The sequence below is a fragment of the Pseudophryne corroboree genome, chromosome 4, assembly GCF_028390025.1.
Source record: "Pseudophryne corroboree isolate aPseCor3 chromosome 4, aPseCor3.hap2, whole genome shotgun sequence".
NCBI lineage: Eukaryota > Metazoa > Chordata > Amphibia > Anura > Myobatrachidae > Pseudophryne > Pseudophryne corroboree.
In genome coordinates this window covers 836,939,757-836,967,015 of record NC_086447.1, presented here as the reverse complement: position 1 = coordinate 836,967,015, position 27,259 = coordinate 836,939,757, and the positions used below count along the sequence as shown (strand labels likewise).

At 44.7% G+C, this 27,259-nt stretch overlaps 1 protein-coding gene and 2 pseudogenes across 5 annotated transcripts in view; 2 read left to right on the top strand and 1 right to left on the bottom strand.

Annotated features, from left to right (window-relative positions):
• Positions 1–27,259, top strand: part of PLCB4 (phospholipase C beta 4) — a 563,803-nt gene that overhangs the window by 32,803 nt on the left and 503,741 nt on the right. The window lies entirely within an intron of this gene.
• Positions 634–752, bottom strand: LOC134911981 (5S ribosomal RNA; annotated as a pseudogene).
• Positions 1,308–1,426, top strand: LOC134912265 (5S ribosomal RNA; annotated as a pseudogene).

Genomic DNA, 27,259 nt, shown 5'->3' with positions numbered 1-27,259 from the left:
TGTTGGGGAGGTGAGTAACTTGCTGTTGGGGTGATGAGTAACTTGCTGTTGGGGAGGTGAGTAACATGCTGTTGGGGTGATGAGTAACTTGCTGTTGGGGAGGTGAGTAACTTAAAACAGAGAAGAAAAAAGAGACTCTTTTCTGGGCGCACTCTTTACTTTTTGAATAATAATATAAATGTTACATAGATAAGATAAGAATAAATCTAAGTATAAAATATAACTTTTATTAACATCTTAAAATACCAAGATATATAGTCGTCAAAAATTAGATAACAATCCAATGAATAATGGAATTAGTCCAAAATTGTATCAATCCTCAATAACACAAACTTATGATGTAAGGATAAATCAATAAAAGTTCAATTAATAACAAATCAGTGCTGAATGTATTGTAATCTGTCCCGATTGTATCAATATAATAAGAATGCCAAAAAATTGATGAAACAAATGTAGAACCTCCAGATAATACTTGGGCTGTCGGAACAGACTAACCCTATATATGTTCACAATCAAAAGGTACTTAAGTACTAGTACCCACACTATTTGAAAAGGGGGACAGAGCAGATAGAAAAAAGTAACAGTGTGAATCTGCTGTCAGTGTTAGACTCTGAGCGTGACGGATCAATGTGAGCTCTACAACACTGGGTATTCCTCAATGGTCGCCCACTAGAGTACTGACCCAGCCCAACACTGATTAGCTTCCAAGATCGGACGGCTTCGGGCGTTTCCAGTGTGGTATGATAGTAGAGGATTGCGAATGATGGCAAGGGCTCTTGGAATCACTGATGAGAGTTCACTATATATCTAGTATAAAGAAAAAGATGGATCTGCTGCCAATGTTAGACAGGGATAATCGCTGAATCAATGGTGAGAGTCCATGAAAAAGGATAAGTATGGAAAAGGAGAAAAGAAGAGGAGAGAAGGGGAAAGGGGGAATGAACAAGTGATTGCATCAACAAAGATATTGATTCCCCACCGAAATTTACACAGTGCTAATTGTCTCACTGACCTATACAAAAAAATCTTCTTTTAGATATTTTCATACACGGATATACAATTAGCACTGTGTAAATTTCGGTGGGGAATCAATATCTTTGTTGATGCAATCACTTGTTCATTCCCCCTTTCCCCTTCTCTCCTCTTCTTTTCTCCTTTTCCATACTTATCCTTTTTCATGGACTCTCACCATTGATTCAGCGATTATCCCTGTCTAACATTGGCAGCAGATCCATCTTTTTCTTTATACTAGATATATAGTGAACTCTCATCAGTGATTCCAAGAGCCCTTGCCATCATTCGCAATCCTCTACTATCATACCACACTGGAAACGCCCGAAGCCGTCCGATCTTGGAAGCTAATCAGTGTTGGGCTGGGTCAGTACTCTAGTGGGCGACCATTGAGGAATACCCAGCGTTGTAGAGCTCACATTGATCCGTCACGCTCAGAATCTAACACTGACAGCAGATTCACACTGTTACTTTTTTCTATCTGCTCTGTCCCCCTTTTCAAATAGTGTGGGTACTAGTACTTAAGTACCTTTTGATTGTGAACATATATAGGGTTAGTCTGTTCCGACAGCCCAAGTATTATCTGGAGGTTCTACATTTGTTTCATCAATTTTTTGGCATTCTTATTATATTGATACAATCGGGACAGATTACAATACATTCAGCACTGATTTGTTATTAATTGAACTTTTATTGATTTATCCTTACATCATAAGTTTGTGTTATTGAGGATTGATACAATTTTGGACTAATTCCATTATTCATTGGATTGTTATCTAATTTTTGACGACTATATATCTTGGTATTTTAAGATGTTAATAAAAGTTATATTTTATACTTAGATTTATTCTTATCTTATCTATGTAACATTTATATTATTATTCAAAAAGTAAAGAGTGCGCCCAGAAAAGAGTCTCTTTTTTCTTCTCTGTTTTTGGTAGCAGCCCCATTGACTCAGGGTGCACCACCAAACTGTGACTGGAAAACGTTGCTTTCCTTATAACTGTTAATTTTGGTTTAGTATATTCATTACTATAATTTTTATACACCGGTGCGGTATACATCCAAATACGAGGTGAGTAACTTGCTGTTGTGATGAGTAACTTGCTGTTGGGGAGGTGAGTAACTTGCTGTTGGGGAGGTGATGAGTAACGTGCTGTTGAGGTGATGAGTAACTTGCTGTTGTGGTGATGAGTAACTTGCTGTTGGGGAGGTGAGTAACATGCTGTTGGGGTGATGAGTAACTTGCTGTTGGGGTGGTGAGTAACATGCCGTGGGAGTGATGAGTAACTTGCTGTTGGGGAGGTGAGTAACTTGCTGTTGTGGTGATGAGTAACTTGCTGTTGGGGAGGTGAGTAACATACTGTTGGAGTGATGAGTAACTTGCTGTTGTGGTGATGAGTAACTTGCTGTTGGGGAGGTGAGTAACTTGCTGCTGTGGTGATGAGTAACTTGCTGTTGTGGTGATGAGTAACTTGCTGTTGTGGTGATGAGTAACTTGCTGTAGGGGTGATGAGTAACTTGCTGTTGGGGTGATGAGGACCTTACTGTTGGGGAGGTGAGTAACTTGCTGTTGTGGTGATGAGTAACTTGCTGTTGGGGAGGTGAGTAACATGCTGTTGGGGTGATGAGTAACTTGCTGTAGGGGTGATGAGTAACTTGCTGTTGGGGTGATGAGTAACTTACTGTTGGGGAGGTGAGTAACTTGCTGTTGTGGTGATGAGTAACTTGCTGTAGGGGTGATGAGTAACTTACTGTTGGGGTGATGAGTAACTTACTGTTGGGGAGGTGAGTAATACCCCTTTTACACTCGCAAAAATATACCGGGATATTGCACATGAACGCGCATCATCCTGGGATTTTGCTCAGTGTGAAAGGATACAGGGACAATTTCCCAGGACGAGCATCCCGAGATTTCATCCCAGGTCTCGACCAGGGTTGAATCCGGGGCTGTCCCGGGAAGCTGTGTAGTGTGAAAGGGCCCATCCCGGGATTCACTACCCAGGACTGTTAAAATGCTTCGAATTGGAGCTTTCTTGGGCTCAGAAAAGATTATGTCATCTTTCAGAGCCCAGGGGAGCGACCTGGAAGCCCGCACTTTACTAAATTTACCCCATAGTCTCTGTTCTCCTACATTTCTCTGCAGAAGCTGCAAAGTAGAGAGGCCTGAGTACAAGATATAGTATATGACACTTTACTTTTATCAGTACTTCTGGCTCTGCTGTGTTGTGGAACTGCAAATAACAGCATGTGCTGCCAAATTGCAATGTGGTCCTTCTAGTTCCAAAATAGCAGGCAAGCCATAGGTTTAAATGGTATACAGTCAGTGACATAATAACTTAAAGTGAAACTGTCTTCATATTCATAGTACTTAAAACCACCTTACGAAATTCCTAATGACATACATATGCATTTGCAGGGATATCCTGGGATCAGTGTAAATGGGGATGTCCCGGGTCGATCCCAGGTCTTAGTGCAGTGTGAAAGGGGTCAGTCCCGGGAATGCATCCCGGGAGTGACCCGGCTGTGTGAGTGTAAAAGGGGTATAACTTGCTGAATATTCCTATGAGCTTCAGAGGATTTTGTTGTTGTTGTTGTTGAAGACTTGCAAGCCATCTTATTTATATACTTCAGGCTATGGGCATTGTGTGTTGTGTGAATAACGAGAGAAAGGAATTCTGATGGTAAAATGTTACGGGTGGTTTTTGCACCATTGTAAAGTAGACACTGGTGCTGCAGACACACTGGCTGCTGTGTGTAGGAAAGACAAAACATATAAATGCCACGTTCCTCTGTATAATATATGCACAAAGCTGCTGCCTGCTATAAGCCTAAGCATGGAAAAAATGTTTGGATTGCGGCATGGTCACACACCCATTGCAAATGCCAGTTTTAATTCCACATTATAACATCCATTGCTCTGCTAGTGCATCCTGTTGTTAGGTATATACACTCAATACATATTAAGCCCACCGATTAACCTTGCCGCCAAATACTGTAGCTTACCTCATCCTCTTTCATCCTCCATCTCTCCTTCTCTTGCTTTTTGCCCTCAGCTCCCTTGTGTAATATGTTTGTCTCCCCTGCCCCTTTAGTATGTAAGCTCCTGTGAGCAGGGTCCTCCTCCCTCCTGTCTCATCTTCTACTACTCTTGCATACCAGCTACACTCGTCCACATCCTTTTTGGACTCTCTGACCAGGACTCAACCCCATCTTTGTCTTTCTCTTGCAGTGGGTTTAATGGCTCGAAAGCTGTTAGTTGCGCCCTAGCCTATGGGTACAGGTTTCAGCTTGTAACTTGTATCAGTAGTTGTGTTAAGAGGTGGGCTAGATGCATCATCGCGTGAAGAGTGATAAAATGGAGAGAGAACCAGCCTATCAGATAGTTCCTAACTGCCATGTCACAGGCCCTGTTTGAAAAACGACAGTTAGGAGCTGGTTGGCTGGTAGTGTATCACTATATGATATATATGGAAAATACAGGTTGAGTATCCCATATCCAAATATTCAGAAATACGGAATATTCCGAAATACGGACTTTTTTGAGTGAGACTGAGATAGTGAAACCTTTGTTTTCTGATTGATTAATGTATACAAACTTTGTTTAATACACAAAGTTATTAAACATATTGTATTAAATGACCTTCAGGCTGTGTGTATAAGGTGTATATGAAACATAAATTAATTGTGTGTATGTACACAAACTTTGTTTAATACACAAAGTTATCAAAAATATTGGCTAAAATTACCTTCAGGCTGTGTGTATAAGGTGTATATGAAACATAAATGTATTCTGTGCTTAGGCTTAGGTCCCATCGCCATGATATCTCATTATGGTATGCAATTATTCCAAAATACGGAAAAATCCAATATCCAAAATACTTTTGGTCCCAAGCATTTTGGATAAGGGATACTCAACCTGTATAGTATATCACTATATATCAAATAGTGTTATTTGTTAATTGTGTACTGTACTGCTTACTGTATTGCAGTGACGTGCGGTGAGGTTAGGCAGGTGAGGCAGAGCCTTTCCGGTCATACTCCAGTATAAGCCAGAGTTTTGAATATGTAAAGAATATGAAAAATACAAAGAATATATTCTAAAATATCTTCTTTGTATTATTCTAATCATGTTTATAGTGAAAACTCTGGAGTAAAAAGTCTATGACAGATGAGGCAGTGCCTCCCCTGCCTATCTTGTCCGCACATCTCTGATCAAATCTCACCAAATTCCCAGCAGTATATACTGCTGCACCTGTGTCTAATGCCTTGTCATTTGCCCTTTGTATGGCGCCGCTAACCACATGTGGCACCCTATAAATAAAGTTTGATGATAATAGTAATACTAATAATAGTAGTAATAATAATAATAATAATAATTATACAGTGAAGCTGTGCAGTGAGTCTCTTCTTATGTTTTGGTAACCTTGACTTAAACCAGTGAATCACATGACAGTGGATTTGGTTATATAGTGCCTGATTTATGTTTGTAAGTAAAGCAAATTATCAAGCAACTGGGCAAAGCCATGTTGCACTGCAGGTGGGGCAGATATAACGTGCTGAGAGATTTACATTTATTTGAGGTGTGTTCAAACTGGAATCTAAGGGAGTCATTCTGAGATGATCGTAGCTGTGCTAAATTTAGCACAGCTTCGATCATTCACACTGACATGCGGGGGGACGCCCAGCACAGAGCTAGTCCGCCCCGCATGTCAGTGCCGGCCCTCCCCGCAGAAGTGCAAAGGCTTTTGCACTTCAAGAGTAGCTCCTGACCAGCGCAGCTTTAGCGTGCTGGCCGGGAGCTACTCATCACTCCTCGGCCCGCAGCCGCTGTGGGCCGCCCCCCGTTCGGTCCGCGCCCACGAAACGGCGGCCAAATGCCCCCCCCCCCACCTGTCAATCCCCTATATCTTTGTCTAAGTAATATTTTCTTGCCATAGAAATTATAGAAATTTACCTAGCTTCTATGAAGGTGCAACTAAGTTATCTTCCAGAGCTCACCATTAAAGTACAGTTGCCATTGTGTATTTTCTCTTCCCCACAGTCTCTTTACCTGCTTCCAGAGCCTCTTGGAAGTATTAGGATACACAGTTTCCATTCTTTTTTTTTTTTGTTTATTGCATGACAAACAGCTACTTCCAGTTATAATTATTGTATCAGCACATTGGTTTTTAGCACAGTCCCATCTGATCATTTTGGGGGCGGTGTGGCAGTGGAACCAATCTTACCGTTGCTCGTCATTATTCATCTGACCCACTGCCTCTATCCAGCTAAATTTATATGCCAGTTCTTTGTTCCTGAAACTGGCATTACCTAGGAAGAACCAGTGGCATGCATAAGATATTGGGCCTCCGGCTAGGTGGAAAGGGCATTTTGCTAAAATATATTCTTAGCTTGCTCATAGCCTAACATACTTTATGCTTCTCCTTGCACTAGCACAGCACAGTTAAGCAAATACATTTTTTTTTAACTAGATTGCCTTAATAATTTGTACAAGTTATTCTTAGCTATTTTTTCAGTAACTTCAAGAATCCCAGTGCTGAAAATTACAGACAGCTCATTAGGAAAATGGATACAGGATCAGATAATGAAGGGATTAGGCAGGTGAAAGGGTGATGGAACTCTAATGTGACACTTTCACTGCCAGGGGGAAAAATGCAGGTATAACCGTCCTTGTGATAATATATACTCCTTTCACACCGCAAAAATAACCTGGTATATTGTTGGGTCGACACGGGTCGCTGTGCGGTGTGCAAGGGGCCATGGACAAATTCCCGGGGCGCCTGACCCGGTAATTCAACACGGGAACAAAGAAGAGTTATTCCCAAGTTAAATACCTGGTCAGGTGCAGTGTGAACGGGTTCCCGGGTCGATGCGACCCGAGACCCGTTCACTGCGTAGGGATAGGCGGCGTGAGATGATGTCATCTCCCAGCGCTGTCTCCGTCCCTACCGCCGCTCCGTCCCTGCCCCCTGGATGGCATCCTGACCCTGCATATTGCTGGGTCGGGATGATGGTATGTAGGGTCCAATGCCAGGTCCCATCCGGGAAGGACCCGTTTCCAATACACGGGTGGACCCGGCATTGTGATGTGAAATAGGTATTACATTATCACAATAATTTTATTGGATCAGTGGTAAAAGTGCCAGTTGGGTAGCTAGCTACCCGTCCAGTAGTAAATTCCGTACTTGGCAGCTGGTGATAACACAATCGTACTTCATATAGACAAGTTACAGTGCATTAATGATCCTGGTGTTAAATAACATAGCCACTGTATTTTGGGTGCAGAATAATTCCAGTTACAAATGATCATATGTCCGTCTTGCAAATCCCAATTAGCTGCAGCAGTTTGAACCATAGAATTTGTGGCAGACTTTGATTAAAGCATTATTTTGTCCAGACCATCTATATTTTATCCATGAGATTTCAGTACTATTTTATCTTATAGTTATGTATCATATACACTTATGTATAACTCCGCCGCCCTTATTCAAACACAATGGATTGTGTCTCTATGGTCCGACAATTTAACTTTGTTTTAAGGAACTGACTACGCTAACCTACATATTGGTTATAGTGGATGAATTTTGTTATTATCTTAGGATGGGATACCAGGGCACTGACATTTTCATTTATTTGTTTCAAGCTCATGACAGTGGCACAAGGAGAGTAATGCTGAGGGGACTTTACATAGTCCAAAGGTCCAGTAATCTGTAGCAATGAGATTGTAATTATTTGTGATTTGATCAAGTGCAATATTGACAATGAATACAAATGAGAGTTTGTTGCGAGTTACTGCACAAATATTTTTCCTTAGTAAATAACAGCTAATGTAGTCTGAAAAACATACATTTAGGGGGAGTTGTGGCAGATTTCCATAGCATAAAGGTTTGAAAGGGATTATCGTTTTTTAAAATCTAGATTAGTGATTGTATTTAGACTCACAGTTCTGCTAGTAACCTCCTTTAGAGAGTATTTGTAGATAGAGTTATTACTTACATGTTTGTCATTTTTTTTTATTGATGTACCAATTTCCTTTACTTAGTCCAGTGGATCCCAAACTAGGTGCCGTGGTTCCCAAACTGCGTGCCAAGGCACTTGCAGGGGTGCCTCAGGTTGAGATGCGGTCAATTTACCTACAATCTAAATCAAGACGGTCAAAATACCAACAACCATTGACCGATGGTCAAATACCGACAAGGTCAAAATACCGACATGGTCAAAATACCGACATTTAAAATACAAAGTCAAAATACCGACATTTAAAATGTCGGACAGGTCAAAAAGTCGACATGAGTTTTTCAGGATTTTTTGTATTGAAACCGACTTGTTCATACTTTACCACCCCAGTGGACCTGGAGGGGGAATATAATAGCGCAACGAGCCATGGCATGGGACGCTGTACACTTATACAGTGTCCATGTCGATCTATGTTGACATACACACAAAATATTTGGAAAACTCGTGTCAACCTTTTAAATGTCAGTATTTTGACCTTGTCTGTATTTAAATGTCGGTATTTTGACATTGTCGGCATTTTGACCATCTGTCAATTGTTGTCGGTATTTTGACCGTCGGGATTTTGATTGTAGGTAAATCATACTAAACACCTCAGGTTGGTGGTCCAGGACTAAATCAAATTTAGTTATGGCCAAAACCTGAGCAGGTGGCTGCCAATCATAAAACATGTGGAAAATTAGAAGCACAACCCTGGACACATGAACACTTAAAAAATAAGGTGTAGATGTTCCAAATATAAGCCATATAGACCAATCAGCAATAAGCTTTAATATGTACTGTGCAAAGTACACAATGAAAGCAGGATGTTTGATTGGCTGCTACAATGTTAGCGCATAGTTACCCCTTTCAGCAACCTTTTCTGATAAAAAAAAACTAAATTGTGATATCTCAATGACTTTTGTGGAACACTAAAAATCTTTTATTTTCATTTTCACAATTAATTTACTTATGATGCTACTGTGTTAATTAACAATAACCACCTCCTCATCTTTGAATTAATTTGCATAGATAAATGAGCTGGGAATTCTGGGCTGTGTAATACCACTTACCATCAGAGTTCCCCCCCAACAACCCGGGTCCCACCTGGGTGATTGAACACAGTTTCAGCTGCGGTTATTGCTGAGGTTTTCCTCTGCCCGCGCTTGGTTATCCAGCTCTCCCTATGTTCTTAGCATGACCTGGGTTGGATAACCAGGATCACGCGTTGACATTGCACTGTTACCCAGGTCTGTGCTGAGTTTGACCCTGGTAGCTATCATGATCGGATTTTCGGTTAGATCGGATTTTGAGGTAACGCGACGCAGGTTACCTTCTGAAGAAGCTGCAGAGACTAATTTGTAGGTGGAGAAACGCGTCACGTTTCCTTACAGTGTATACAGTACCAGTCAATAGTTCTTAACGCGATCCTGAAGGAGCACATCTGATCCCTCTGGAGAAGGCTGCCATTTGTGGACTGCAACAGCAGACTTTTAATAAAGTGAATTGTTAAATAATTTTACTATGATCAAGGTTATTTCAGGAGGATTCTAACCGGGTTCTAAGTTTGGCTAAAAAGGGATATTAGCGTTTGCACATTTCTTTATATTCTTTTCTTTCACTGTGTGTGCGCACTAAAAGATTTTAGTCGTCCATAGCGATGCCATGTGAGAAGCATTTTGGAATGGGATGCCGAATCACAGTAAGGCCATTTGATTGAAAATTGATCCTATGCTGCCCACAAGACACAAACAAAGGGCATATTCAGGTTTGTTAGCAAACCAAAAAAGCATACTAATGGCAAAAACCATGTTGCATTGCAGGTGGGGCAGATGTAACATGTGCAGAGAAAGTTAGATTTGGGTGGGTTATATTGTTTCTGTGCATGGTAAAAACTGTCTGCTTTATTTTTACACTGCAATTTAGATTTCAGTTTGAACGGGAGCAGTATGATTTACCTGCGCATGGGATCCCGGCGCTCGAAATACAGACGCTGGAATCCAACCCCCTAACCCTCCCTCCCCACAACCTAACCCTAACCTCCCCCTTAGGTGCATAGTCCTAACCTTCCACCCGTAGGTGCCTAAACCTAACCCCCTGTCCCCGCTGCCTAAACCTAACCCCCCACCTTCCCACAGCCTAACCCTAACCCTCCGAGGGGGGTGCCTATCCCTAAACCCCCTGCCTGCACCCTAACCCTCTGGGATGCGGCCTTACCCCCCGCAGCCTATACCTGACTCCCACCCGGGTTATCTCGTTCAGGATTCCGGCTGCCGGTTTTTCGGCGCCGGGATGTTATACCCATTCTGGATGCCGGTGTCTGCATTCAGAATTGGGTCGGTATTCCAGCATCGGTATTCTGACTGCCAGGGATACCGATGGCCGGGATCCTAACTGCGTCCCGTTTGAACACACCCCACCCAAATCTAATCTCTCTGCACATGTTACATCTGCCCCACCTGCAGTGCAATATGGTTTTACCCATTAGTGTGCTTTTTTGGTTTGCTAACAAACCTGAATAAGGCCCATGGTCTCCTTTTTTGATAGATCTCCCACCAGTGCAGAATGCAAACTGATTGATACAATGAGCAGTGGCTGCTCCTGATTAGCTGAATGCATTGGAGTCGCTCATACAATAATGCTGTAGTTATGATGGTGCTGCAGTCTTGTTTCCAATATTACAGGGATATTAGCAATAGGCCTACAACAATAAAGAATGTCTCTTTGATCTTCCAGTCGGGAACGTGACAGATGTGCGTATTGATTGAAACTTTTTAAAAACTTTCATCTAGTGTGCATCTTGGTCTAGTTTCAGTTACACGGCGAATGCGCCTTTATTAGTTATTAATAACAGACATGCGCTATATTGTTTACAATTGTGTACTGTCATTTTCACATTTACTGACTGTATGGACATGCCAACCTGGGGGGGAACCAGGCTCGTGTGCCGAACTGGACGTATCTTGTGTATGCAGCCACCTCCAGAAGGGACGCACATGCACCTTGATTTCATTGACCGTATCACTGATTCCATCCTACTGAGGGGGACATATACTAAGCAGTGATAAAAGTGGAGAAGTGAGCCAGTGGAGAAGTTGCCCATGACAACCAATCAGCTGCTCTGTATATTGTTACAGTATGCAAATTATAAATCTTATGTCAATGCTGATTGGTTGCCATGGGCAACTTCTCCACTGGCTCACTTCTCCACTGTTTTCACGGCATGTAGTTATGTGACCGGTGGTGGTCAGAAGACCGCCGCTCACAATACCCACGCCTGCACCCCGACCCCTTAAAATCCCGACAGTAGTCATGTCGACTAACAGGGACTATAGCTCGCCACAGAGCCTGCAAGGGACTTCGTTGCGCTCACACACCCCTAACGGCATACTGCGGCCAGGGATCACGGCATCGGGATGCTGACCTCCGGGATCCCGGCCACCGGTAATCAGGTTTGGACTGGCCCACAGGGGTACAGGGGAAACCACCGGCGGGCCCCACTGCCTGGGGCTCCACCTCCTGCTCTAAGGATCAGGTTCCAGACTGTGCACTTGAATAATGCATTAGACATATGTTACCTTATACTGGACTGTGGTAATTCTACAGTGCATTGCTGGTATTAATCTGTTATTAATCTGGTATATTATCATGCATGCAGCAGATGAATTTACTGAATTTAATGAAGGGGTCCAGACGTTGCACTCTCTAATGGTTAGTCAAACCAATGTGGTGGCAGGCTACACCCCCTCTGCAGACTGGTCACACCCCTAAACATGGGCCCCTACCACTGCATTCCCCCAGTGGGCCCTACATGCCCCAGTCCGACACTGCCGGTAATCCAGCCCCAGCCCGTTTCACTGCTTAGTACATCTCCCCCTAAGTCACTGAGTGTAGCATAGATGCCTGGTCAGTTAAAACCAGACACATATAAAACACACATACTCTACGGTTGCATTATAATTAGATGTAATTTTGGTCAGTTTTAAATGGCAAAATGTATACCCCGATGCCCTTGAATGAGTAGTGCAGTAAATCAGATGTCCTCATCGTATTTGCAAGAGCTCTTGTTGTCCAGTAGCATCCCATTACAGAAACCACCTACCAGTCATGTATAAATGGACTCTTCATTTACAGGCATACTCTTTAAGCATGATTACTCCTTTGCAATCAGCAACAGAGATCTAAGTTTCCATTAGGTTCAGGTTAATCAGCAAAAGGTTCAGAGAGATAATTGGCGCCCAACCCATTACTTTCGCATTACTGTCTACAATTACTCAGCTGCAGTCAGCTATGATTTGACTCTGGTATTCACTGTAAGTATCATATACTAGTATATATGATCTTCTAAATCAACACTTGGCAGGTTGAGGGTGAGGATGTTGAGATGGTAGTGAGCAATCAATAAGTCATACAGTGAAATGAGGATTATGGTACATTTTTTGTCTGATTTCAATTGCAGATTGATTCCAGTCCTTGTGACAAAGTGCCTGGCCATTATGTAATGTCATTAGACGGTCGGGAAATGACAGGCTGCGTTCTCATAGGGTGACCTCACTGTGAGTTGGCACTTAGTACCCTTCCCCTCTAGTTCAGTTGTTAAAGTGACATGGTCAGTATAATTACTTAGTCATTCTTAAAGTTCTCTGTGACAATTACTGACAAGCCAACACATACATTGAGAATTAAGTTATTCAGAGATGAACGAAGATGGCTGCATACGAAGCCAGATCTGCGTTCATCTCTGCAGATGCTGGGGGGCCGCCCAGCACAGGGAAAGACCGGCCAGCATGTGTGAGGCCGCCCTCCCCCGATGCGTCCACAATTAGATTGCGGAAGCATCGGGTCTAAGGTTGACCCAGGCTGTACTGTCAGGCGGTTAGCGGCCATTTTGTTTCAGAGCGGCTGCGTGTGACGTCACGTAGCCACCCCGAAAATTGTCTCATCCCGCCTTCATTTTTCTGGTGCGGCCACCATTACCCCGCCCCGCAACGCCGTTGCCTGTCAATCACATTGCGGTTGCATCCATCGGGGAACAAGTAAGGTGATTGGAATAATTTGATTGATTGACCTATGAGAATAATTTAATAGAAGATCTTATTTTACTTTATTTGTACCTACATGCAGTAGCGGTGGCTCGTCTGTGTACTGCACCAGCCAGTCTGTGTACTAGACCAGCCAACTACTTATTACACCTTATTGATTCACTTGGAACCGGTCATGTCACCGACTCAGCCAAAGGTCAGCTGTCATCCACCCTCCTGATAAGTTTTACAGCACTGTCAGTGTCATCTCTTATTATAGTAACCTAACCATGCCCCCGCACATGAGTGCATATCCCCCCCCCTGCCTTGGTGCCCTGGGCAATTGCTCTGCTTGCCCCACCCTTGTTGCGCCACAGTCACTGAGGCATGAGGCACGGGATGATGCAAATGGCTGCTGGTGAATACATAGGCTGCATTCTGATGACTTTTGTCTTAACCTAGTGTTCACTCTAGGATTGTTTTAGGGCAGGGTGCTGAGCATTGAAGAGGGCACATTTTTATTTTGAAGGGCACATTTTTGATGTGACGCTTTGCGCACAAAGCAGAGCGCATATGTTTATAGTTTTTGTACATACATTTTGCCCTATGTAAATTATATACCCATGCATACATATAAGACACCTAACATCTGTACTGAGAAACATACTGTATATGTCCAGTCTTCTTGAAAGATTGGCTGTAGCATATACTGTACATAAGTAGATAATTATAAATGTCTTTCTCTGACGTCCTAGTGGATGCTGGGAACTCCGTAAGGACCATGGGGAATAGACAGGCTCCGCAGGAGACTGGGCACTCTAAAGAAAAGATTAGGTACTATCTGGTGTGCACTGGCTCCTCCCTCTATGCCCCTCCTCCAGACCTTAGTTAGAATCTGTGCCCGGCCAGAGCTGGGTGCTCCTAGTGGGCTCTCCTGAGCTTACTAGTAAAGAAAGTATTTATTAGGTTTTTTATTTTCAGTGAGCTTCTGCTGGCAACAGACTCACTGCTACGTGGGACTAAGGGGAGAGAAGCAAACCTACCTGCTTGCAGCTAGCTTGTGCTTCTTAGGCTACTGGATACCATTAGCTCCAGAGGGTTCGAACACAGGCACCTGTCCTCGATCGTCCGTTCCCGGAGCCGCGCCGCCGTCCCCCTCGCAGAGCCAGAAGAACAGAAGCTTGAAGACTACGAAATCGGCGGCAGAAGACTCCTGTCTTCATTTAAGGTAGCGAACAGCACCGCAGCTGTGCGCCATTGCTCCCAGCACACTTACACACTCCGGTCACTGTAGGGTGCAGGGCGCTGGGGTGGGGGGGGGGGGGGGCGCCCTGGGCAGCAATTGAAGTTCCTTTTGGCAATAAAAATACATATATACAGTCTGGCACTGTATATATGTAAAAAACCCCGCCATTTTTTTACACAGAAAGCGGGACAGAAGCCCGCCACTGAGGGGGCGGGGCCTTCTTCCTCAGCACACCAGCGCCATTTTCTCTTCACAGCTCTGCTGGAAGCAGCTCCCCAGGCTCTCCCCTGCAGTATCCAGGTACAAGAGGGGTAAGAAAGAGTGGGGGGGGCACATACATTTAGGCGCAAATAAAACATATAAGGCAGCTATTGGGTAATCACTTATTATAAGTGAAAATCCCTGTGTTATATAGCGCTGTGGTGTGTGCTGGCATACTCTCTCTCTGTCTCCCCAAAGGACTTTGTGGGGTCCTGTCCTCAGTCTGAGCATTCCCTGTGTGTGTGCGCCGGCCTGTGCGGTGTGTCGGTACGGCTGTGTCGACATGTTTGATGAGGAGGGTTACGTGGAGGCGGAGCAAGGGCAGATAAGTGTGGTGTCGCCCCCGTCGGGGCCGACACCTGATTGGATGGATATGTGGAAGGTCTTAAACGACAATGTAAGCTCCTTACATAAAAGGTTTGATGACGCTGCAGCCTTGGGACAGCCGGGGTCTCAGCCCGCGCCTGCCCAGGCGACTCAGAAACCGTCAGGGGCTCATAAACGCCCTCTATCTCAGATGGTTGACACAGATGTCGACACGGAGTCCGACTCAAGTGTCGACGATGATGAGGCACATTTACAGTCTAAAATGACCAAGGCCATCCGATACATGATTATTGCAATGAAAGATGTATTACACATTTCTGAGATTAACCCTGTTAATACCAAGAGGGTTTATATGTTTGGGGAGAAAAAGCAGCCAGTGACTTTTCCCCCATCTGATGAATTAAATGAATTATGTGAAGAAGCATGGAGTTCCCCTGATAAGAAACTAGTGATTTCTAAGAGGTTACTGATGGCGTACCCTTTCCCGTCAACGGACAGGTTACGTTGGGAAACATCCCCTAGGGTGGACAAGGCGCTGACACGCTTATCTAAAAAGGTGGCCCTGCCGTCTCAGGATACGGACGCCCTAAAGGAGCCTGCGGATAGAAAGCAGGAAGCTATCCTGAAGTCAGTGTATACACAGGCAGATACTCTGTCAGATGACATAGATTCCCTCGACAGGGATACTGTTTTGCTAACCCTGGGCCATATAAAAGACGTCGTCTTATATATGCGGGATGCTCAGAGGGACATTTGCCTGCTGGGCTCTAGAATTAATGCTATGTCCATTTCTGCCAGGAGGGTCTTATGGACTCGGCAATGGACAGGAGATGCTGATTCTAAAAAACACATGGAGGTTTTGCCTTATAAGGGTGAGGAATTGTTTGGGGACGGTCTCTCGGACCTCGTGTCCACAGCGACAGCTGGAAAGTCGACTTTCTTGCCTCAGGTTTCCTCACAGCCTAAGAAAGCACCGTATTATCAAATGCAGTCCTTTCGTTCTCAGAAAGGCAAGAGGGTCACCAGCAAGTGATTATCAGGGTCCCCCTCCTTCAACAGGGAAGGGGTTACTATTCCACAATGTTTGTGGTACCGAAACCGGACGGTTCGGTGAGACCCATTCTGAATTTAAATCCTTGAACTCTTATATAAAGAAATTCAAGTTCAAAATGGAATCGCTCAGAGCGGTTATTGCAAGCCTGGAAGAGGGGGATTTTATGGTGTCGCTGGACATCAAGAATGCTTACTTGCATGTCCCCATTTACCCACTTCACCAGGAGTACCTCAGGTTTGTGGTACAGGACTGTCATTACCAGTTCCAGACGTTGCCGTTTGGCCTGTCCACGGCACCGAGGATATTTACCAAGGTAATGGCCGAAATGATGATACTCCTTCGGAAGAAGGGAGTTATAGTTATCCCGTACTTGGACGATCTCCTCATAAAGGCGAGGTCCAGAGAGCAGTTGTTGATCAGCGTAGCACTCTCTCAGGAAGTGTTGCAACAGCACGGCTGGATTCTGAATGTTCCAAAGTCGCAGCTGATTCCTACGACGCGTCTGCTTTTCCTGGGCATGATTCTGGACACAGAACAGAAGAAGGTGTTTCTCCCGGTGGAGAAGGCCCAGGAATTAGCATCTCTGGTCAGGGACCTCCTGAAACCAAAACAGGTATCGGTGCATCACTGCACGCGAGTCCTGGGAAAGATGGTGGCTTCATACGAAGCCATTCCCTTCGGCAGGTTCCATGCAAGGATCTTTCAGTGGGATCTGTTAAACAAGTGGTCCGGATCGCATCTTCAGATGCATCGGCTGATCACCCTGTCCCCAAGGGCCAGGGTGTCTCTTCTGTGGTGGCTGCAGAGTGCTCACCTTCTCGAGAGCCGCAGGTTCGGCATACAGGACTGGGTCCTGGTGACCACGGATGCAAGCCTCCGAGGATGGGGGGCAGTCACTCAGGGAAGAAACTTCCAAGGGCTGTGGTCAAGTCTGGAGACTTCTCTACACATAAATATACTGGAACTAAGGGCCATTTACAACGCCCTGAGTCAAGCAGAGCCCCTGCTTCGAAACCGGCAAGTGCTGATTCAGTCAGACAACATCACGGCGGTCGCCCATGTAAACCGCCAGGGCGGCACAAGAAGCAGGATGGCAATGGCGGAAGCCACAAAGATTCTTCGGTGGGCGGAGAATCACGTGCAAGCACTGTCAGCAGTGTTCATTCCGGGAGTGGACAACTGGGAAGCAGACTTCCTCAGCAGACACGACCTCCACCCGGGAGAGTGGGGACTTCATCAAGAAGTCTTCACACAGATTGCAAAGCGATGGGAACTGCCACAGGTGGACATGATGGCGTCCCGCCTCAACAAAAAGCTAAAAAGATATTGCGCCAGGTCAAGGGACCCTCAGGCGATAGCTGTGGAAGCCCTAGTGACACCGTGGGTGTACCAGTCAGTATATGTGTTTCCTCCTCTTCCTCTCATACCCAAGGTACTGAGAATAGTAAGAAAGAGAAGAATAAGTACAATACTCATTGTTCCGGATTGGCCAAGAAGGACTTGGTACCCGGAACTGCAAGAAATGCGCACAGAGGACCCATGGCCTCTGCCTCTCAGACAGGACCTGCTGCAACAAGGGCCCTGTCTGTTCCAAGACTTACCGCGGCTGCGTTTGACGGCATGGCGGTTGAACGCCGGATCCTAGCGGAAAAAGGCATTCCGGATGAAGTTATTCCTATGCTGATAAAGGCTAGGAAGGACGTGACAGCAAAGCATTATCACCGTATATGGCGAAAATATGTTGCTTGGTGTGAGGCCAGGACGGCCCCTACAGAGGAATTCCAGCTGGGTCGATTCCTGCACTTCCTACAGTCAGGGGTGACTATGGGCCTAAAATTGGGGTCCATGAAGGTCCAGATTTCGGCCCTATCCATTTTCTTTCAAAAAGAACTGGCTTCACTGCCTGAGGTTCAGACGTTTGTTAAGGGAGTGCTGCATATTCAGGCCCCTTTTTTGCCACCAGTGGCACCCTGGGATCTTAACGTTGTGTTGGATTTCCTGAAATCCCACTGGTTTGAGCCACTTAAGACCGTGGAACTAAAGTATCTCACGTGGAAAGTGGTCATGCTGTTGGCCTTAGCATCGGCTAGGCGTGTGTCGGAATTGGCGGCTTTGTCATGTAAAAGCCCATATCTGATCTTCCATATGGACAGGGCAGAATTGAGGACTCGTCCCCAATTTCTCCCAAAGGTGGTATCATCGTTTCATTTGAACCAACCTATTGTGGTGCCTGCGGCTACTCGGGACTTGGAGGACTCCAAGTTGCTGGACGTAGTCAGGGCTTTGAAAATATATGTTTACAGAACGGCTGGAGTCAGGAAGACTGACTCGCTGTTTATCCTGCATGCACCCAACAAGCTGGGTGCTCCTGCTTCAAAGCAAACTATTGCTCGCTGGATCTGTAGCACGATTCAGCTGGCCCATTCTGCGGCTGGATTGCCGCATCCAAAATCAGTAAAAGCCCATTCCACAAGGAAGGTGGGCTCTTCTTGGGCGGCTGCCCGAGGGGTCTCGGCTTTACAGCTTTGCCGAGCGGCTACTTGGTTGGGTTCAAACACCTTTGCAAAGTTCTAGAAGTTTGATACACTGGCTGAGGAGGACCTTGCGTTTGCTCATTCGGTGCTGCAGAGTCATCCACACTCTCCCGCCCATTTGGGAGCTTTGGTATAATCCCCATGGTCCTTACGGAGTTCCCAGCATCCACTAGGACGTCAGAGAAAATAAGAATTTACTTACCGGTAATTCTATTTCTCGTAGTCCGTAGTGGATGCTGGGCGCCCGTCCCAAGTGCGGACTTTCTGCAATACGTGTATATAGTTATTGCTTAAATAAGGGTTATTGTTATGAGCCATCCGTTGAGTGAGGCTCAGTTGTTGTTCATACTGTTAACTGGGTAAGGTTATCACAAGTTGTACGGTGTGATTGGTGTGGCTGGTATGAGTCTTACCCTGGATTCCAAAAATCCTTTCCTTGTAATGTCAGCTCTTCCGGGCACAGTTTCCCTAACTGAGGTCTGGAGGAGGGGCATAGAGGGAGGAGCCAGTGCACACCAGATAGTACCTAATCTTTTCTTTAGAGTGCCCAGTCTCCTGCGGAGCCCGTCTATTCCCCATGGTCCTTACGGAGTTCCCAGCATCCACTACGGACTACGAGAAATAGAATTACCGGTGAGTAAATTCTTATTTTTCCAGTGCTGAAGTTGTTCTAATCCGTATGTGTTATAAAACAGAAAAGTTAAACAATGGGTTAAAATATATAGGAAAAAAATAAGTCTGTTCTACTAGGGAAATACTGTAAGCAGTACATGCTCACTGCTTACCCTGTTCTTTCCCTCTTTATCAGAGTGCTGTGTTATTTACAGTGTCTCCTCTGTTCCAATTTCAGAGGTGGGCAAGGAGTAGACGACAACATTGTAGCATGCACTCTGACTGTTGCATTCTGTATACAAGGGGGCGATTTATGGTCCTGCAGGGTGCACTGAAAAAGGGCAGGGTGTTTTTTCACATTTCAAAAATGGGCAGGGTGCAGCACCCTGCTGAAACAGCCTAGAAGGAACTCTAGCTTAACCAACACACACATGTGACTCTCCACTGATAAAAAGTGGGGTTTGTATGTATTAGTTTTTTAATAAATGCGATTAGTGCTCACCATACGGTATGTATAAGCCTGTCTGTGTGTATTGTCACTTTCAGCACGAGTACGCTTTGAGAAGGGGTTCCCAGCAGTTTCTCATTGCAGCCCTGCACAGGGAGGGAAAGGTGACGTGTTGGTATAGAGATATATTGATGCAATGTTTAGTTGTCCTTTAAGATTAGCCAGGCAGGTGTGGATAATGTTAAATATTTACTCTGTTTATTTTTCAATAGTAGTTGATGTAATGAAACACAATGACACAGTATTACAGGGTAGACGTAATTTAATCAAGGCAAACAGGTGACATTTCTGAGCCATACTGAGTCCTACCCGTCAGTGGCTACTACAAGGGATGCTCCTCTCATACGCATAATAAAGAAAGCTGTGGGGGGGTTCCTCTATGGCACAGCTTTGTCTCATACTATCTGATGCACCATCCTTAGTGACAGTAGCTTTTCAGTTTATCATTAGTCATAATGTAATAACTGGGGAGAGAGATAGGTGCAGAACATCAGCTCGCAAAGATCAGCCTCATCGCTAGTAATATCTGAGAGGCTATGAGCAATCCGTACAGTAGCAACCATCTGACTTCATGACATGTAATGTAACAGGGTTTCCTGAGTACCTGACCTTCCCTCTGTAATAGAAAGCATCCAGGTGGTGTCACCATGTACTAGGAAAGGATGACTCTGAGACATTTATGGAGATTTTGGACATTTCCACAGGTCCACGGTACCAGGGGTGCAACATTGAAGTTAAGTTACTAACTGGTATCGGTTTCTGTTCCATGTTCAAAGGATTTTTTTTTGAGGTTGGCATAATATTCAGAAAATTCTTATCAGATCAGTTCTAGAAGTCTAGCTCCACTATGGTACTCCCAGTGTATGCAGGAACCTGTTAATATGGTTAACTCTGGGACAGGGTCAACTTGTGAGTTGATAAAGTGATATAATTAGAGACAATGGGTGTCATTCCGAGTTGATCGCTCGCTAGCTGCTTTTAGCAGCATTGCACACGCTAGGCCGCCGTCCTCTGGGAGTGTATCTTATCTTAGCAGAATAGTGAACGAAAGATTAGCAGAATTACTACTAAATAATTTGCTGCAGTTTCTGAGCAGCTCCGGACCTACTCCTAGATTGCGATCACTGCAGACAGTTTAGTTCCTGGTTTGACGTCACAAACACGCCCTGCGTTCGGCCAGCCACTGCCCCGTTTCCCCAGCCACTCCTGCGTTTTCCCTGACACGCCTGCGTTTTTTAGCACACTCACTGAAAACGGCCAGTTACCACCCAGAAACGCCCCTTTCCTGTCAATCACTCACTGATCAGCACAGCGACTGAAAAGCGTTGCTCAGACCTGTGTGTTTGATGTTAAAATACTTAAAATACCATGCGCATTTTCCACCTGTTCGCTGCGAAAAACGGCAACGAGCGAACAACTCGGAATGACCACCAATAGTAGTATTTACACAGTGGTAACTCTTCGGCTCCAAGAGATGATAAGTAAGGAAGTCATTAACATGAACAACGTTATGTAAGACCCTCCATGGCAGTTATCTGCCCGGAACAAGGGAAGAAAAAAAGCATTTCCTATAAGAAAAGTAATTTCACCAGACTAAGATCAAAATTCATATTTAAACTTAGTGACCTTTCTTCGTGCATACAGTGACTGTATAATAGAAAGATTGACTAGGCCTGCTGTTAGTCTCAAAGTAAGGGTGGTCATCAATCATCAATGGTTTTACAATTATTGATCGTTTATGGCCAACAGCAAGTGCTTTTGTCATCGATGAAGGACTAATACCAACTATCTTGATGAACTGAGGCGTTGGTGGCCCGACGGTGCAGGTCTGCGCGTGTGCAACCATCAATGTTTTTCTGACGATGGTTAAAATCCATCGATGACCATCACTATCTCAAAGTGTTCCGCACGAAAAGCAAGTAAATAAGGTTAAAGAGACTTATTCCAAAGATCAACCCATATGTATGATAGCCGTTGGCCATTAGGAGGTGTTGTAACCTGTGCCAGTCTAGCTACAGTATATTATGTGACTAAATGTAGGGTGGCCGAATCTGGAAGCCATTAGATAAAGTTGCATGAAATAAGATGGGTTTCACCATATCAGTGGAATCTGCTCTCCACATAAATTTAAAACCATTTTCTCGCAGACAACATAGATCTTCAGGGGACATAAATCGGTAAGTCCAAGTCAGAAGCAAGTCCAGAAGCAGACGTTTCGTAACTATCTGCAGACTGCACATGTGCCACGAGACGCATCCGCAAACTATGCATGCTGTGCACCATGCATATGCACCTTCATGGAGGATCCGAGAACCGACGGTTCACTCTGTGTGTAGCCGGATCTCTGGGAAATGGGCGTTTCTGGCTGGCAACTGGGTGAATATCATGCGGGGTCTCAGAAATGTACCATTTTAAGGGAGTATAGCAAGACTTCGTGCTGAGGGATGCCTTTTGCAGATGGATATTCTGCACCCAGCAAATTGAAAATACTACTGATGCCCATTACAGCTGTGGCCTGGAAACCAGCGGGCGAATGGGTGCATACACTTGGAGGCAGGCAGATACTCACATAGACGCTCCGAATATTGCATTAGCATAAGGTAGTTAATTGGGCAACTGCGAAGGACTGCATGTGTCTGCATTGTGCACCGACTCAGAATCAGGCTCCATAGCTGCAGGTATAGGGGTGACTCTCCTGCATTGGACAGTACGAGGGTGGTAATATAATTCCGCTTTGAGGTTTGAATATCTATACAATTAGAACATTCTCCGGAACCTTTCTCATGTTCCAGTGTTCTCTTAGCTCTGCCATGGCCATATACGGTCAGGTTATCATGCACACATTGCGTTCAACAAGCTGACATTATTAAATTACCTTGGGCTATTATTTCCAGTGATGGATGGATGTCTGCCAGCTGCATATAGTTGTTTTTTTTTAGTTTTCCCTCAAGTTTATTTTTTATTTTTTTGTAATTGGCAAAATGATGCTGAGATAATTTCCTATCTTCATCTTTATGTCTGCTTTATGTGTCGCTATATTGAGTCCTGTTGCATCAATCAATGTACGCAGTGGAGCGATTATTTGCCACTGGGCATGCCCCAAAGCCACCTGCGCACGTGCAGCAATTGATAAGCGTTCGGACACACACAGAGGATTGATTGTCAAAGTGAGTGACGTTTGGGGAAAGGTAACGTACGAGGGGTGGTGGCTAAAAAAACACAGGCATGTCGGAACTGTATTCTGAGTGTGCCAAAGTCAGCCGCTGCAAATTCGCTCGCAGCTGGAGAGCCCCCCGGTGCCTTAGGAGAGCCGTTCCATCTGAGACAACATAGACTTACTCAGAAGTTCGATGGCTGACTGACGTGCATCCGATGTTTCCACTTTTATACGTAAGCGGCGGATGTGAGACGCCGACAGTGGATGTCACTATGCACAAGGCGGCGTCTGAGTCATTTGCACATTTTCGCATTTGCACGGCGAGCGTATTCAGACGCAGCAGCCTATTACAGAAGCCAGGCGTCTATTTACACAAGGGAACCTCCTGCACCATGAGCATGTTATCACACAGTACCTGCATCCAAAGATGTTATAATCTTATTCTGTATAGTAGGTTTGGCAAGATGTGATGGGGAAGATGGGTGACTGCAGTTCTCCACTGTGGGTGGGTAACTTATTTTGGACAGAAATAAAGAATTGCCTGTAAAAGACACAAGTTCGTTTGTCTTCTTTACAGAATATTCTAGATAGATGCAGAATTTCTAATATTCATTGTTAGTATGATATAATATAATTCACTAGTTTATTGTGCTGGAAATCTCCTTGCCTCATGGTTTCAGGAACCTCCCTGGGAATTCCGACACCATTTTTTTTGTTATGTTTTACTTCCTTTCTGATTATTTTAGTACTTTAAACTGTAATTCCTTCCAAGCTGTCATCTGGTGATAATTAATGGGTGGTTGAATTTTCAGCCTCTATTATGTTTTCTGCTCACGAGAAGGAACTTTGCACAGTCATTATGTTGTCAAATCCCTGTGCACGACTGTAAGTTCAGGACTTGCCCTGTGATATATGGAGGTAGCTTTAAGACGAACCCCGTATGTGCCGCGCATTCATATTTTGTTTAAGTTAAACACAAGGGTTACTTATCAAGATTTATATTGTGTTTCAGGCAATGTGCTTAAAACACAGGATTACTTTTCTTAGAAGGAAATCATTCTCGCTCAGCGTCAGAACAGGAACCGAGGTGTGATTGATTTGTAGAACCTGCTGCCGAATGATGGCTAAGGTGGTGACAACTCAATTAGTTTGAGCCCAAGCACAATTCTGGAAAAATAAAATTACTGCTTAAGAAGTTGGATTTAAAGATGTTTTTTTTTTTTTAAATATTAGGTTTCAGGAAATCAATGTTTATTATTTGTTATTTTGTTTTGACTTTTAAAAAAATTGTGTTTCTCAATGTTAGTTATATACATTTCAAGCAAAATACAGTGTTTTTTTTTTTTTATACTTAAGACATGGAAGATCATTAGGAACGTTCCTTGGGTGGTCCAAGGTGCCCATGGTGAAAGGAGCGGTATCCGGATGATATTCGATAGTTAAAAGGTCGACACCGAATGGTTGACATGCGTATTGTCGACATGGACAGTAGGTTCAAATGGGATCAATATGATTTTGCTGACAGCCGGAATCCCGACCTCGAGCGCAGCCAACCTTGTGGACCACCACCCAAGTGGGGTTTCTGGCCGGTGGTCGGGATTCCGGCGTTGGGATTTCGACCACCGGGATCCCGACAGTTGGGATTATAACTGCATACCGTTCAAATGGTCAACATGATTTTTTTTTTTTCATTTTTCAGACTTTTTCATATTTTACCATCCACGTTTACTACAATTGGGAATAGTAACCTGTGCCGAGTGATTATGGGGTTGACCTAATGACTGTCATTGTAGATCTTCTATAATACACCCAAAGAGGATTGGATCTAAGGGGAAGGAGCATACTGCAGAGAGATCGAAGAGTCCCAGACTCCCAGGGAGAGGGTTTAATGCGTTAGTGGCCCTGGAAGATGGTGTTGTGGTAGAGGCGACTGGGAGCCAGGGTATTAGAAAATTTTAGGGGACAAGATCAGGGAAGAGGGATCCATGTTTTTTTTATTCCCAAAACTGCTCATCACTATGTATGATGCCACCAATCAGTGTTGCCTCTGGGTATTGGGAACTTTTTACCCAATACCTTTTTTACACACTTTTTCCTGACACTTTAGCAATGTTCAGACTGATGTGATTCTCTGTTGTAGGTGCAGCACATCCACTTTTTGTTTTATTGGGGGTGATTCAGAGCTGATCGTAGACATGCGAAAAAACACACATCTACGATCATTTTCTCTGACATGCGGGGGAACACCCAGCAAAAGGCTAGTCCGCCCTGCATGCCAGGCCCTACCCCCTTCCCCCGCAGCCTTTCGCACCTGCCGAGTAGCTCCCTGTGTATGCTATGCAGCCCTTCTGTGAAGGTAGCCGGCTACCCACCAGGGTTTAGGGTCGCAGTGGCTGCGTGTGACGTCACGCAGTCGCTGCTGCCTGCCCCGCAAACGGTCCGGACAAGCCTGCGTTGTCCGGACTGCGCACCACCAACGCCGCTGCCGTCACCTGCCCCCGAATTCTCCTTTAAGCAAAATTCACTCCTGACTTTCCATGGTTAGAGAAAGACCAATCTGGACCACTAGCTATTTTTTATAAATTGCGGCAACTTTGAGATAAAAGTTAAAGGATTAATAAACACCCAAAATTGCATATTTAGGTTATGACCCATGAAGGTATTAGATATTGTTTAATGCATACCTGAGATTTCACAGCACTTGCCCACTCCATTACTGACAACTGCAGCCCTTCCCATATCTTTAGTAGAGTGTCTTAAGGCAGTGCCCAGTAGCGGATCTTGCCACGGGCAAGCATGATTTTTGCCCGGGGCGCCGCTGTCCCGAGAACGCCGCCACCATCCCGAGAGCGCCGCCACCATCCCGAGAGCGCCACCGCCATCCGAGGGCGCCGCCGCCGTAGCATGATCAGCTACTGGTGCCGGTGCTGTGCGATGACGCGCACCACACGGCATTGTGGGAGCGGCCATAGACGCTAGAGGTCATAATTGACTTCTAGTGTCTGTGTGGTGCTATGGGAGAGACGTCACGTTTCTCCCATAGATCCGAGGAGTGGTGCCGGCGGCTGGAGACGGAGGGCAGCAGCGGTCGGGAAGCATGAGCGGGGATGGTGAGTATTTATTTTTGTAAGCGACGCTACTAGCGGCACAGCTACAGGGGGCACAGTATTGAGGGCACAACTACAGGGGGCACAGCTACAGGGGGCACAGTACTGGGGGCACAGCTACAGGGGGCACAGTATTTTGGGCACAACTACTGAGGGCACAGCTACACAGCTACAGGGGGCACAGTATTTTGGGCACAACTACTGAGGGCACAGCTACAAAGCTGAAAGTGGACAAATCTATGGGGCCAGATGGGATACATCCAAGGATACTAAAAGAACTTAAAGAGGTGCTGGTAGCACCATTGACAGAATTATTCAACCAGTCATTAGCTACAGGAGTAATTCCAGAGGACTGGAAAAGAGCAAACGTAGTCCCACTGCACAAAAGTGGAAGCAAGGAAGAGGCAAACAACTACAGACCAGTGAGTCTTACATCAGTAGTAGGGAAATTGATGGAAACACTCTTAAAAGAAAGAGTTGTAGATTATCTCAAATCCGGCAATTTACAGGATCCCAAACAGCATGGATTCACTGGGGGGAGATCATGTCAAACAAATCTTATTGACTTTTTTGATTGTGTGACTAAAGTGATGGATAAAGGTGGAGCCATGGATATAGCTTATCTAGACTTTAGTAAGGCTTTTGACACTGTTCCACATCGCAGACTGCTAAATAAACTTGAAAGTTTGTGATTGGATATTAGGATTATTGAATGGATAAGATCTTGGTTGAAGGATAGAAAACAGAGAGTTGTGGTAAATGGAGTGCATTCACAGGAGGGAAATGTTACCAGTGGAGTACCCCAGGGACCTGTACTTGGACCAGTGCTTTTTAATATCTTTATTGGTGACATTGCAAATGGCATTAAAGGGAAAGTATGCATTTTTGCAGATGACACAAAGGTATGCAACAGGGTAGACACACCAGGTGGGGTAAAACAAATGATTGAGGATCTAGGTAGACTAGAGGAATGGTCAAGAGTGTGGCAATTACAGTTTAATGCCAAAAAATGCAAAATCATGCACTTGGGTCTCAAAAATCCAAAAGCTAAATATAGTATTAATGGCACTATACTGGAAACTACTGAGTAGGAAAGGGATCTAGGAGTCACTATTTCAGATGACTTAAAGGCAGGTAAGCAATGTAACAAGGCAATGAGGAAGGCTAGTCAGATGCTTGGCTGCATTGGGAGAGGAATCAGCAGCAGAAAGAAAGAAGTAATAATGCCACTGTATAGGTCATTGGTACGGCCTCATCTAGAATACTGTATTCAGTTCTGGAGGCCATATCTTCAAAAGGATATTAATACATTAGAAACTGTACAAAGGAGGGCAACTAAAATGGTGCATGGCCTACATCACAAAACATACCCAGAAAGACTAAGAAATCTCAATATGTATAGTTTGGAGCAGAGAAAGGAAAGGG